Consider the following 11,649-nt stretch of genomic DNA (forward strand, 5'->3'; position numbering starts at 1 on the left):
ACTCCCGACCTTAGGTAATCCGCCCACCTTGGCCCCCCCAAAGTGCCGATTACAGGCTGTGCCACCGCGCCTGGCCCACACATCCTTCTGATGTACATCAGGCACAGCCCCTTCTGCACCCTTGGCAGGGACAGAGCGTTCCTCAGACGTCCCTCTGCACTCACCAGCCAGTGTTACCACATCTTACATCCCAGCACCCACGCCCACGGCAGCACACAGAAACGTGGACACACACACACACCAACGTGACGAATGTGTTTATGGACGAGCTAGAAGGTAACCATGAAAAAGGCCCAAGGAAAGAACACTGCCAGAGTGCACTGCGGAAATAGTGGTGGTGAGAAGAGAGGGAATAAAGCTTTCTTGCTAGCAAGGTTATCATCTTCTCCAGAATCTTGCCTTTGTTCATCCTAGTCTCCCTTCTTGGAAATCCTCCCTCTTTTCCCTGTCACCCCTGTCTCCAAAGGATATTTCTTTAAGGCCTAGCTGGCGTCGACTCTAAAACTTCTGCCAGCCACGCCTACTCACCGAACTTTCCTTGGAATCACCTGGAATCTTACCGCCTGCACCAGTTGTGTGGTATGCTGAGAACACACTGCCAACTGCCAACTGTCACCAGTTACCTTTTCACCAGATCTTGTTCTTTGCATCTAATGCTGAGCACCCAACATGTTGCCATGCACATAGTAGGACCTTAAGTAAATCATTGCTAGACTGAAGGACATCATGGGGCAGCCAATGTTAGTCCAGTGGCTTTCCAACTTTAGCAGGCACCAGAATCACCTGGAAGACTTGTTAAACCAGATTGCTGGGGCCGGGCACAGTGGCACATGCCTATACTCCCAGTACTTTGGGAGGCTGAAGCTGGCAGGTCACCTGAGGTCAGGAGTTCGAGACCAGCCTGGCCAACATGGTGAAACTCCATCTCTACCAAAAATACAAAAATTAGCCGGGCATGGTGGTGTCCACCTGTAGTCCCAGCTACTCAAGAGGCTGAGCCAGGAGAATCACTTGAACCTGGGAGGCGGAGGTTGCAGCGAGTCAAGATGGAACCACTGCACTCCAGACTGGGCCACAGAGTCAGACTTTGCCTCAAACAAAACAAAACAGATTGCTGGGCCTCAACCTCTGAGTTTCTGATTCAGTAGGTTTTTCTTTTTTCTTTTTCTTCTTCTTTTTTTTTTAAAGACGGAGTTTGCTCTTGTTGCCCAGGCTGGAGTGCAATAGCTTGATCTTGGCACACTGAAACCTCCTTCTCCTGGGTTCAAGTGATTCTCCTGCCTCAGCCTCCTGAGTAGCTGAGATTACAGGCGCCTGCCACCATGCCCAGCTAATTTTTGTATTTTTAGCAGAGATGGGGTTTCACCATGTTGGCCAGGCTGGTCTCGAGCTCCTGACAGGTGATCCACCTGCCTCAGTCTCCTAAAGTGCTGGGATTATAGGCATGAGCTACCGCACCGGGCCTGATTCAGTAGGTTTCTAATAGAACCCCAAAATTTGCATTTCTACCAAGTTTCCAGGTGATGCTGCTGGTCCAACACTGTAGCAGATCTATAATCCTCAAATCCTCTTGGCTTCAACTACAGCCATAAATTTTGGCTACTAGGATTTAGTCATCTTGAAGTCCAAAATAGTACTAGACCTAGTCAGAAGTTATGGAGGTAGTGGGATGAGGGAGAGGAACTGGAGCCAAAAATGCAGAATGTATGATAGTAGAAAATCATTGTTCGCAATGAAATAATGAGATAATGGCTCACGGCAATGGTGCCACCACGCCCAGCTAATTTTTGTATTTTTAGTAGGGACACGGTTGGACCACGTTGGCCAGGCTGGTCACAAACTCCTGACCTCAGGTGATCTGCCAGCCTCGGCCTCCCAAAATGCTGGGACTATAGGCATAAGCCACCATGCCCAACCCCAGCATTGTTTTAACAAGCCTTCCACTTGATTTTGGTGCCTGCTAAAGTTGAAAAACACACCCAGCCCCATATCAAGTCTTCATCAACCTTTGACCTAGTAGTTTTAATAGTCACTGTTTAACAAATAGGTGAAAGGTTGATGAAGACTTTATATGGATGGATCAGGTTGCCATTATATGAACTTACTGATGAATCTTTTCTACTGTTTTGAGATAGGGTCTTGCTCTGTTGCCCAGGCTGGAGTGCAATGGTGCAACCTCAGCTCACTGCAACCTCTGCTTTCCGAGCTCAAGTGATTCTCCTGCCTCAGCCTCCTGAGTAGCTGGGACCACAGGCCTGAACCACGCCTGGCTAATTTTTGTATTTTTTGTAGTGACGGGGTTTCACTGTGTCGCTTAGTCTGGTGTCAAACTCCTGGGCTCTAGTGACCCACCTGCCTCAGCCTCCCAAAGTGCTGGGATTACAGGCATGAGCCACTGTGTCCCGCAATTTTTGTATTTTTAGTAGAGACGGGATTTCACCATGTCAGGCTGGTCTGAAACTCCTGACCTCAAGTGATTTGCCCACCTCAGCCTCCCAAAATGGTGGGATTACAGGCATGAGCCACTGCTCTGGGCCGAGACTATTACATATGAAATGTGGTCTTTGTTTATATCTTCATTTTTGAAACTGTTTTTTGAGACTGTTAGGGGATACTAAATATAAACTGGATTTTGTATGATATTAAGGATTTACTTTTTTTTTTGAGATAGGGTCTTGCTTTGTCACTGAGTCTGGAGTGCAGTGGTGCTGTCATGACTCACTGCAGCCTTGACCTCCTAGGCTCAAGTGGTCCTCCCACCTCAGCCTCCCGAGTAGCTGGGACCATAGGTGCATGCCACCACACCCAGCCAGGATTTATGAAATTTGTATTGGGTAAGACTATGTTTTATTCTTTCAAAGACTGGGTGTGGTGGTTCATGCCTATAATCTCAGCACTTTGGTAGGCTGAGGCAGGAGTATTGCTTGTGGCCAGGAATTCAAGACCAGCCCAGGCAACATAGAGAGACCCTGTTTCTACAAAAAAAAAAAAAAAAAAAAAGTGTTTTAATTAGCTGGGTGTGGTGGCAAACACCTATAGTCCTAGCGATGCAGCAGCGGGAGAATGACTTGACCTCAGGAATTTGAGCCTGCAGCAAGCTGTTTGCACCACTGCACCCCAGCCTCAGTGACAGAGTGAGACTTTGTCTCTGAAAAGAATATATTTTTTTTTTTTTCCGAGATGAAGTCTTGCTCATGTCGCCCAGGCTGGAGTGCAATGGTGCCATCTCAGCTCACTGCAATTTCTGCCTGCCGGGTTCAAGCTATTCTCCTGCCTCAGGCTCCTGAATAGTGGATATTACAGGTGCCCACCACCATGCCTGGCTAATTTTTGTACTTACAGTAGAGACGGGGTTTCGCCATGTTGTCCAGGATGGTCTCAAACTCCTGACCTCAGGTGATCCGCCTGCCTCAGCCTCCCAAAGTGCTGGGATCACAGGAGTGAGCCACTGCGCCTGGCAAAAGAATAATTTTTTTTGAAAAATAAACAGGGCCGGGCACAGTGGCTCACGCCTGTAATCCCAGCACTTTGGGAGGCCGAGACGGGCGGATCACAAGGTCAGGAGATGGAGACCATGGTGAAACCCCGTCTCTACTAAAAAAAAATACAAAAAATTAGCCGGGCGCGGTGGCGGGTGCCTGTAGTCCCAGCTACTCAGGAGGCTGAGGCAGGAGAATGGCGTGAACCCGGGAGGCGGAGCTTGCAGTGAGCTGAGATCGCGCCACTGCACTCCAGCCTGGGCGACAGAGCGAGACTCCGTCTCAAAAAAAAAAAAAAAAAAAAAAAAAAAAAAAAAAAAAGAAAAATAAACAGGCCGGGCACGGTGGCTCAAGCCTGTAATCCCAGCACTTTGGGAGGCTGAGACAGGCGGATCACGAGGTCAGGAGATTGAGACCATCCTGGTGAACACGGTGAAACCCCATCTCTACTAAAAAATACAAAAAAACTAGCTGGGCGAGGTGGTGGGCGCCTGTAGTCCCAGCTACTCGGGAGGCTGAGGCAGGAGAATGGCGTGAACCCGGGAGGTGGAGCTTGCAGTGAGCTGAGATCCAGCCACTGCACTCCAGCCTGGGCGACAGAGCAAGACTCTGTCTCAAAAAAAAAAAATAAATAAAATAAAATAAAATAAAATAAACAATTTTAGAATAGTTTTAGATTTACAGAAAAATTGCAAAAAGTTTCCATTTAACCCAAACACTTTCACTTATTTACATCTAATATTAATATTTTTGTTAGTTATTATAATTTTATTTATTTATTTTTATTTTTTGAGAGAGTCTCACTTCATCCCCCAGGCTGGAGTGCCGTCACGCGATCTCTGCTCACGGCAACCTCCCGCCTCCCAGGTTCAAGGGATTCTTGTGCCTCAGCACCCCAAGTAGCGGAGACTACAGGCATGTGCCACCAGTCAGGCTAATTTTAGCATTTTTAGTAAAGACAGGCTTTCACCGTGTAGGCTATATTGCTTTCAAACTCCTGACCTCAGTTGATCCAAAGTGCTAGGATTACAGGCATGAGCCATGGTGCCCAGCCCTGTTGTTAAATTATTGACAAATATTGATACATTGTTGCCAACTAAAGTCCACACTATATTCACATTTCCTCAATTTCCCTCATGTCTTGTTTCTTTTCTTTTTTCTTTTTTTTTTGAGACAGAGTCTCGCTCTGTCGCCTAGGCTGGAGTGCAGTGGCGCGATCTCAGCTCACTGCAAGCTCTGCCTCCTGGGTTTACGCCATTCTCCTGCCTCAGCCTCCCGAGTAGCTGGGACTACAGGTGCCCGCCACCACGCTTGGCTAACTTATTTTTGTATTTTTAGTAGAAACAGGGTTTCACCATGTTAACCAGGATGGCTATAATCTCCTGACCTTGTGATCTGCCCGCCTCGGCCTCCCAAAGTGCTGGGATTACAGGCGTGAGCCACCGCGCCCAGCCTTATTAAACTTAATCACCGGCCGAGGTAATGTTTGTCAAGTTTCTCCACTGTAAAGTTACTGTTTCGCCCCTGCTTTTCATACTGTACTCTTTGGAAGGAAGTCACTATGTGCAGATCACAATGAGTGTGCAGTTGCGCTCTGCCTCCATGTGGGTGGAACGTCTACATACATTATTTGTAATTCTTCTGCATGGAAGAGGTCTGAGTTCCCCATTGATTGATTGATTGATTGATTGATTATTATTTTGAGACAGAGTCTGGCTCTGTCACCCAGGCTGGAGTGCAATGGTGCGATCTCGGCTTGCTGAAACCTCTGCCTCTCGGGTTCAAGCAATTCTCCTGCCTCAGCCTCCCAAGTAGCTGAGATTACAGGCCCGCACCAACACGCCCAGCCAATTTTTTGTATTTTTAGTAGAGATGGGGTTTCGCCATGATGGCCAGGCTGGTCTCAAACTCCTGACCTCAGGTGATCCACCCCCGTCAGTCTCCCAAAGTGCTAGGATTATAGATGTGAGCCACTGTGCCTGGCCCCCATTAATTTATTTATATAGATACAGGCTTTTATACATTGGATTATGATTCAATACTATTTTATTTTATTTATTTACTTTTTGAGACAGACTATCGCTCTTTCGCCCAGGCTGGAGTGAAGTGGTGCAATCTCAGCTCACTGCAGCCTCCACCCCCTGGGTTCAGGCGATTCTCCTGCCTCAGCCTCCCAAGTAGCGCAGCACTTTGGGAGGCCGAGGCTGACGGATCACAAGGTCAGGAGATCAAGACCATCCTGGCTAACACAGTGAAACCCCATCTCTACTAAAAATACAAAAAAATTAGCCGGGTGTGGTGATGGGCGCCTGTAGTCCCAGCTACTTGGGAGGCTGAGGCAGGAGAATGGTGTGAACCCGGGAGGCGGAGCTTGCAGTAGGCCGAGATAGCACCACTGCCCTCCGGCCTGGGTGACAGAGCGAGACTCTGTCTCAAGGAAAAAAAAAACAGAAAACAAAAAACTTCAGCAATCCCTAGTTGTCTAGTGGTTAGGAATAAAAGTTGAAGATAAAAAAAACCTCCAGCAAAACAACAAACTAGGACAATGAAATACGATTGACTAAGATAATCATTGAAGCAGGATGCCAGGTACACTGGGGATTCACTGGTTATACTGTTCTCTCTAGTTGCATGTATGTTTGAAATATTCCGCTGGGCACAGTGGCTCATGCCTGTAATCCCAGCACTTTGAGAGGCCGAGGCGGGCGGATCACAAGGTCAGGAGTTCAGCCTGGCCAATATGGTGAAACCCCATCTCTACTAAAAATACAAAAATTAGCTGGGCATGGTGGCGTGTGCCTGTAGTCCCAGCTACTCGGGAGGCTGAGGCAGAAGAATCGCTTGAACCCGGGAGGCTGAGGTTGTAGTGAGCTAACACCACTGCACTCCAGCCTGGGTGACAGAGCAAGACTCCATCTTAAAAAAGAAAGAAAGAAAAAGAAATATTCCATAATGCAAAATAAGATGGCTGGGCGCAGTGGCTCACGCCTGTAATCCCAACACTTTGGGAGGTCAAGGCAGGCAGATCACAAGGTCAGGAATTCGAGACCAGCCTGGCCAACATGACGAAACCCCGTCTCTACTAAAAATACAAAAATTAGCCGGGTGTGGTGGTGCGTGCCTGTAATCCTAGCTACTCAGGAGGCTGAGGCAGGAGAATCACTTGAGCTCAGGAGGCAGAGGTTGCAGTGAGCTGAGATCGTGCCACTGCACTCCAGCCTGGACAACAGAGTGAGACTGTCTCAACAAATACATACATACATACATACATACATACATACATACATACAATAAGAAAATAGAGCTAGAAAAGCCTCACCGACCAGGCTACAGTTAAAGAGGGTCAAATAGAGAAAGACAGCCAGCCAGATACAAGGCATTAACACATACGCACGTACAGGCACACACACAAGCATACATACATAGACGCACATGCATACACATATACAAACAGATGCAGGCATGCATACACATATACATACACACGGATGCACACATGCATACACACAGGCACACACACATACACACGTGCACATACACACACAAAACTCTTCCTCCCACGGCCATCCTTAGGTGAAATTTTGAAGATGAAAGTTTTTCTTCCCTGTTTGGACCTATCTGCCCTTTCAGAAACCCCAACCTTATTGCTCTACTGCTTCCTAAATCTGCTTTTGGAGGGAAATCTGATCCTTTGAAATTTTCCCTGTGCCTGAAATTCAAAGCGTGGTCCTCTTAGGAATTTACGTTTCTGTGTCATCTTCCATGGGGCAAGAAGTTGCGTTGTTTCTGGCTTAGAAATTTCAGGCAGTGGGTGTTTGACAGGGACAGCAACAGTTCTCAGCAAATGTCAAATTACACCTATAGGTAATGTTTCTACCAGTCCCAGAGGTTTCTCTAAAGGTGAGGAACACAGTCTGTGGCTTGCCCCATCCCTTGAGTGGAACTTGCCCACTCTCACCTCTTTTTTTTTTTTTTGAGACAAGATCTCGCTCTGTCACCCAGGTTGGAGTACAGTGGCACCATCTCAGCTCACTACAGCCTCTGCCTCCCGGGCTCAAGTGATCCTCCCACTTCAGTGTCCCACGTAGTTGGGACTACGGGCATGCACCACCACACCTGGCTAATTTTTGTATTTTTGGTAGAGACAGGGTTTCACCATGTTGGCCAGGCCAGTCTTGAACTCCTGACCTCAGGTGATCTGCCCGCCTCAGCCTCCCAAAGTGCTGTGATTACAGGTGGGCACCACCATGCCAGGGCAACTCTCACCTCTTGAGCCAGTAGTTGGGAAAGAACAGGTATTTGGTTACATGACCAGTGAGCCTGCCATGACCCTGCAGCTCACCATGGTTTCCTCTTGTTTCCCCCACACTAAGGGTGGGGGAGAAGGCCTTAACTCTGAAAAAGCTGAAACAGGTGCTTCTTGAGAGTGCTGGAAGTTGGTAGCAGAGTGCCCTGCTTCTGTGGACAGTGGTTTTTATCTTGAGGTTTGTCTTCATCTTCTCTGGATCCTTGGCCTCCTTGAGCAGTCCTGGGTCATAAAAGGCTGAGAATGGACAGAGACTTATTTTACTAGATTAGTGAGATGCCGGGCCCAACCTAGTCCCATCCATAATAAGGGGCTGCCACTGGCCCTTCCTCTCACTCAACCTTCCTCCACCCCTGCAGCCCCTTCTTACTCCTCTGGAATAGAGTACAGCCGCCTCTGGTTCTGTTATAAGGACAGGAACTCCTGGGACAGCTACTCCTGCATTAGGTCAAAAACATTTCCTGTTGATTTGATTAGTTTCCTCCCAAACAATGCATTTATGGAAGAAGAAGAGCTTTTGCAGGCATGCATTTGCACAGGCAGCCAACCTCCTCCAGTCACACACAGACACACACATACCTCTACACCCACACACACACACTTTCTCCCCATCCGCCCACAAAGCGTCAGTCACATTTAGAATTTGCACAAATGCACACCCTCCCTCATACATCACAATGCACACCCTCTCATCCACCTACACATCTCTTCCACAAAATCACACCTGCTCACATACCCTTAGAAGCACATTCTTGTACTGTGTCCATAGAGAGAAAGGTGGGGGAGATAAGCAAGGAGAATGGGTTATAAGGGCTCAGGAAGTAAAATCTTTGTAGAAGCTGAAAAGTCAGAAGACCAGGACCCCTCCCCCCCAACTCCTCTCTGCCCTTTTTTTTTTTTCTTTTTGAGATGGAGTCTTGCTCTGTTGCCCAGGCTGGAGTGCAATGGCACGATCTCAGCTCACTGCAACCTCCGTCTCCCAGGTTCAAGTGGTTCTCCTGCCTCAGCCTCCTGAGTAGCTGGGATTACAGGCACCTGCCACCCCGCCCAGCTATTTTTGTATTTTTAGTAGAGATGGGGTTTCACCATGCTGGACAGGCTGGTCTTGAACTCCTGATCTCGTGATCTGCCCACCTAGGCCTCCCAAAGTGCTGGGATTACAGGTGTGAGTCACAGCTCCCGGCCTCCTCTCTGCCCCTGTGAGTAGAAATACTACGACCGGGCACGGTGGCTCATGCCTGTAATCCCAGCACTTTGGGAGGCAGAGGTTGCAGTGAGCCGAGATCGCACCATTGCACTCCAGCCTGGGTGACAAAGTGGGACTCCATCTCAAAAAAAAAAAGAAAAAAAAAAAAAAAAGAAGAAATACTATGAATTGAGAGAGATTTAGAATTAGGGGTAGGGAAAGCAGGAGCTCAGGGCCCCTTGTCCCACACAGTGTGCTGCCCCTGTGACAGTGATGTATCTCAGGCTGGCAGCTGAGGTGGGAAGTTTGTCAAGGCTATAAGTGGCATCCATCACATGTCTGAGAAGCCCATTTTGACCAGTAGAAAAGGATGGCCTTTAGGGTGGGACTCCCTGTCAGCTCAGGAAATGGTGGGGAGGGAATGAAGAGAGATAAGGAAGTAAAAGGCTGGGTTGGGCTCTGGGTCCAACATCCTCTAGAATGAATCTTACTAATGTCAGCCGGAATCAAGAGGAGGAGGCTCCCCTTCACTGAAAACTTGAAGTCCCCCTCAGAGAAAAGGTGGGGGAGAGTGACAATTGCCCAAGAGCAGCCTCGGCAGTTCTGCCTTCGGCCCCAGGCTATTGTGTGCCTGCCCTGTCTCAGCCCAAACTCAGAAACTGTGGATTCTGGAAAGCAACAAGACTTTTCCTTTGGGAAAGGGTCCTGAAGCTGACCCACAGTGCTCAAGAAAATTGGCAGAGAGGCCAGGCACAGTGGCTCACACCTGTAATCCCAGTATTTTGGGATGCCGAGGTGGGCGGATTACCTAAGGTTAGGAGTTTGAGACCAGCCTGGCCAACGTGGTGAAACCCTGTCTCTACTAATAATACAAAAATGAGCCGAACGTGGTGGTGGGCACCTGTAATCCCAGCTACTAATGAGGCTGTGGCAGGAGAATTGCTTGAACCCATGAGGCTGAGGTTGCAGTGAACCAAGATTGTGCCATTGCACTCCAGCCTGGACGACAAGAGTGAAACTTCGTCTGAAAAAAAAAAGGAGAAAGAGAAGAAGAAGAAGAGGAAGAGGAAGAAGAGAAGAAGAAGAGGAAGAGGAGAAAGAGGGAGAGGGAAGAAGAAGGAGGAGGAGAAGGAGATAGAGAAGAAGATAGAGAAGAGGAAGAGGAGGAAGAGGAAGAAGGAAAGAAGAAGAGGAGGAGGAGGAGGAGGAGGAGGAGGAGGAGGAGGAGGAGGAGGAGGAGGAGAAGGAAGAAAATTGGCAGAGAGCTCAGTGAAACAGACAGATGTCTGGCCCCTGCCATCCATGTCTTGACAGTGCCTCATGAGTCTCTCCTCCTGCTGCCGCCTGGGGGCGCCCCCAGCTGGGTCTCAGGCTGCTGCCAGCACTGCTGTTGTTATCTTTAGTGTAATTAATAAACAAGCACTGCTGGGGCCAAGTGGAAGAAGAGGCAGGCCCCTGCTGCTCAGGAGAATCCCTGAAAAGATCCAGTGAGCCTGCGGCAACTGGAGTTGAGTGGCTCTCCACCCAGAACCTCTGGAGGGGGTGTGGGGTGGACTTCCCCCTGGAGGGAAGGGCAAGGGGAGGAGCACACTTGGCAGGCTTGGTTTGGAACCAGCTCTGCATGTGCCTGGCAGGATATCTGTGGGCAAGGCCACCCCCGTGATTACTAGTTGTGGGGCAGGTTCTGAAGCAATTCTTCATTCAATTAACAGGCATCTGCCTATTTATTTATGGAAAGCCTACTGTGTGCAAAGTGCTCTACTAATAATAGCTAATATTTGACTGGACAGTGTGACGACACAGCCAACTTTCACACCAGGTCCTGGGAAAAGGGGTAGAAGCAGGGGAAGCAACTAGGAAAAATGACAGCCCAAAAAGATATGGGCAATTGGGCTTTGGCCTGTGTAGTGTAGTGGTGGGGATATATATTAGGCAAAACCTGAGGATTACCAAGATCTTGGGAAACTCAAGACCCAAGTTGGAAAACATACGGCAAGTGGGGCTGGAGAAAATGGGCATTTTTCAGGTAGGAGGGACTTGGAGATAAAGGCATGGCAATAGGACATGAATATGGGGATTTTGGGTGAACGGCTCAACGAAAGGGAGGCACAAGGGATGCTAGCAGATCCTGTTGGGGGAGCCCCGGGTCACGGCAGTTTCGGGAGATCAGATGGATGGGAGTGTCTAGGGGTTGAGGTTCTCTAAGTCCTGAGAGGGGGGTGCTGGATTCTGGGATCAGAGTCCGAACAAGAGTTGGGGTGTGGTGGGGGCTGCCAGCGGGGTTCTGAGGGAAAGCTCTGGAGTGCTGGGTTAGAAAAGATGCTGGAGCGCGTTTAGGGAAAGGAGGGGCATGGCCGGGGAGCCCATCCAGGAGGCCGAGCCGGATCCTCAGGTTCGGCCAGCAGGCGGCCGGGGCCGGGGTGCCGGCGGGGCCGCGGGCGTCTGCGGCGCTGGCCGGGGTTGCGCTCTGAGCCGGCCGCCGGGGCTCCGCGGGGGGGCGGTGCGGGCTCGGGCTGCGGGCGGGCCGGGAGGAGGCGGCGGCTCCGAGAAGAACATGAATCAGCGGCGGCGACGGCGGCGACGGCAGTGGAAGGAGCGCGGTGGCCCGGGAGCGGCCCCGGGGACCCCGCGCTGCTGACGGCGGCGACCGTGGCCGGAGGCGGGAGCGGGTCTCGGAG

The 11,649-nt window shown here is 49.7% G+C and overlaps 1 protein-coding gene across 1 annotated transcript in view; it reads left to right on the forward strand.

The window, feature by feature from the left end:
• Positions 1 to 11,527: 11,527 nt before the first annotated feature.
• TYRO3 (TYRO3 protein tyrosine kinase) overlaps positions 11,528 to 11,649 on the forward strand; it is a 22,812-nt gene continuing 22,690 nt past the window's right edge. Inside the window, exon 1 of the mRNA XM_010369054.1 lies at positions 11,528 to 11,649. This exon is cut by the window's right edge and continues 267 nt beyond it. The gene's annotated coding sequence lies outside the window, so the exon portion shown is untranslated.

This window comes from Rhinopithecus roxellana, chromosome 17 (assembly GCF_007565055.1).
Source record: "Rhinopithecus roxellana isolate Shanxi Qingling chromosome 17, ASM756505v1, whole genome shotgun sequence".
Taxonomy (NCBI): Eukaryota; Metazoa; Chordata; class Mammalia; order Primates; family Cercopithecidae; genus Rhinopithecus; species Rhinopithecus roxellana.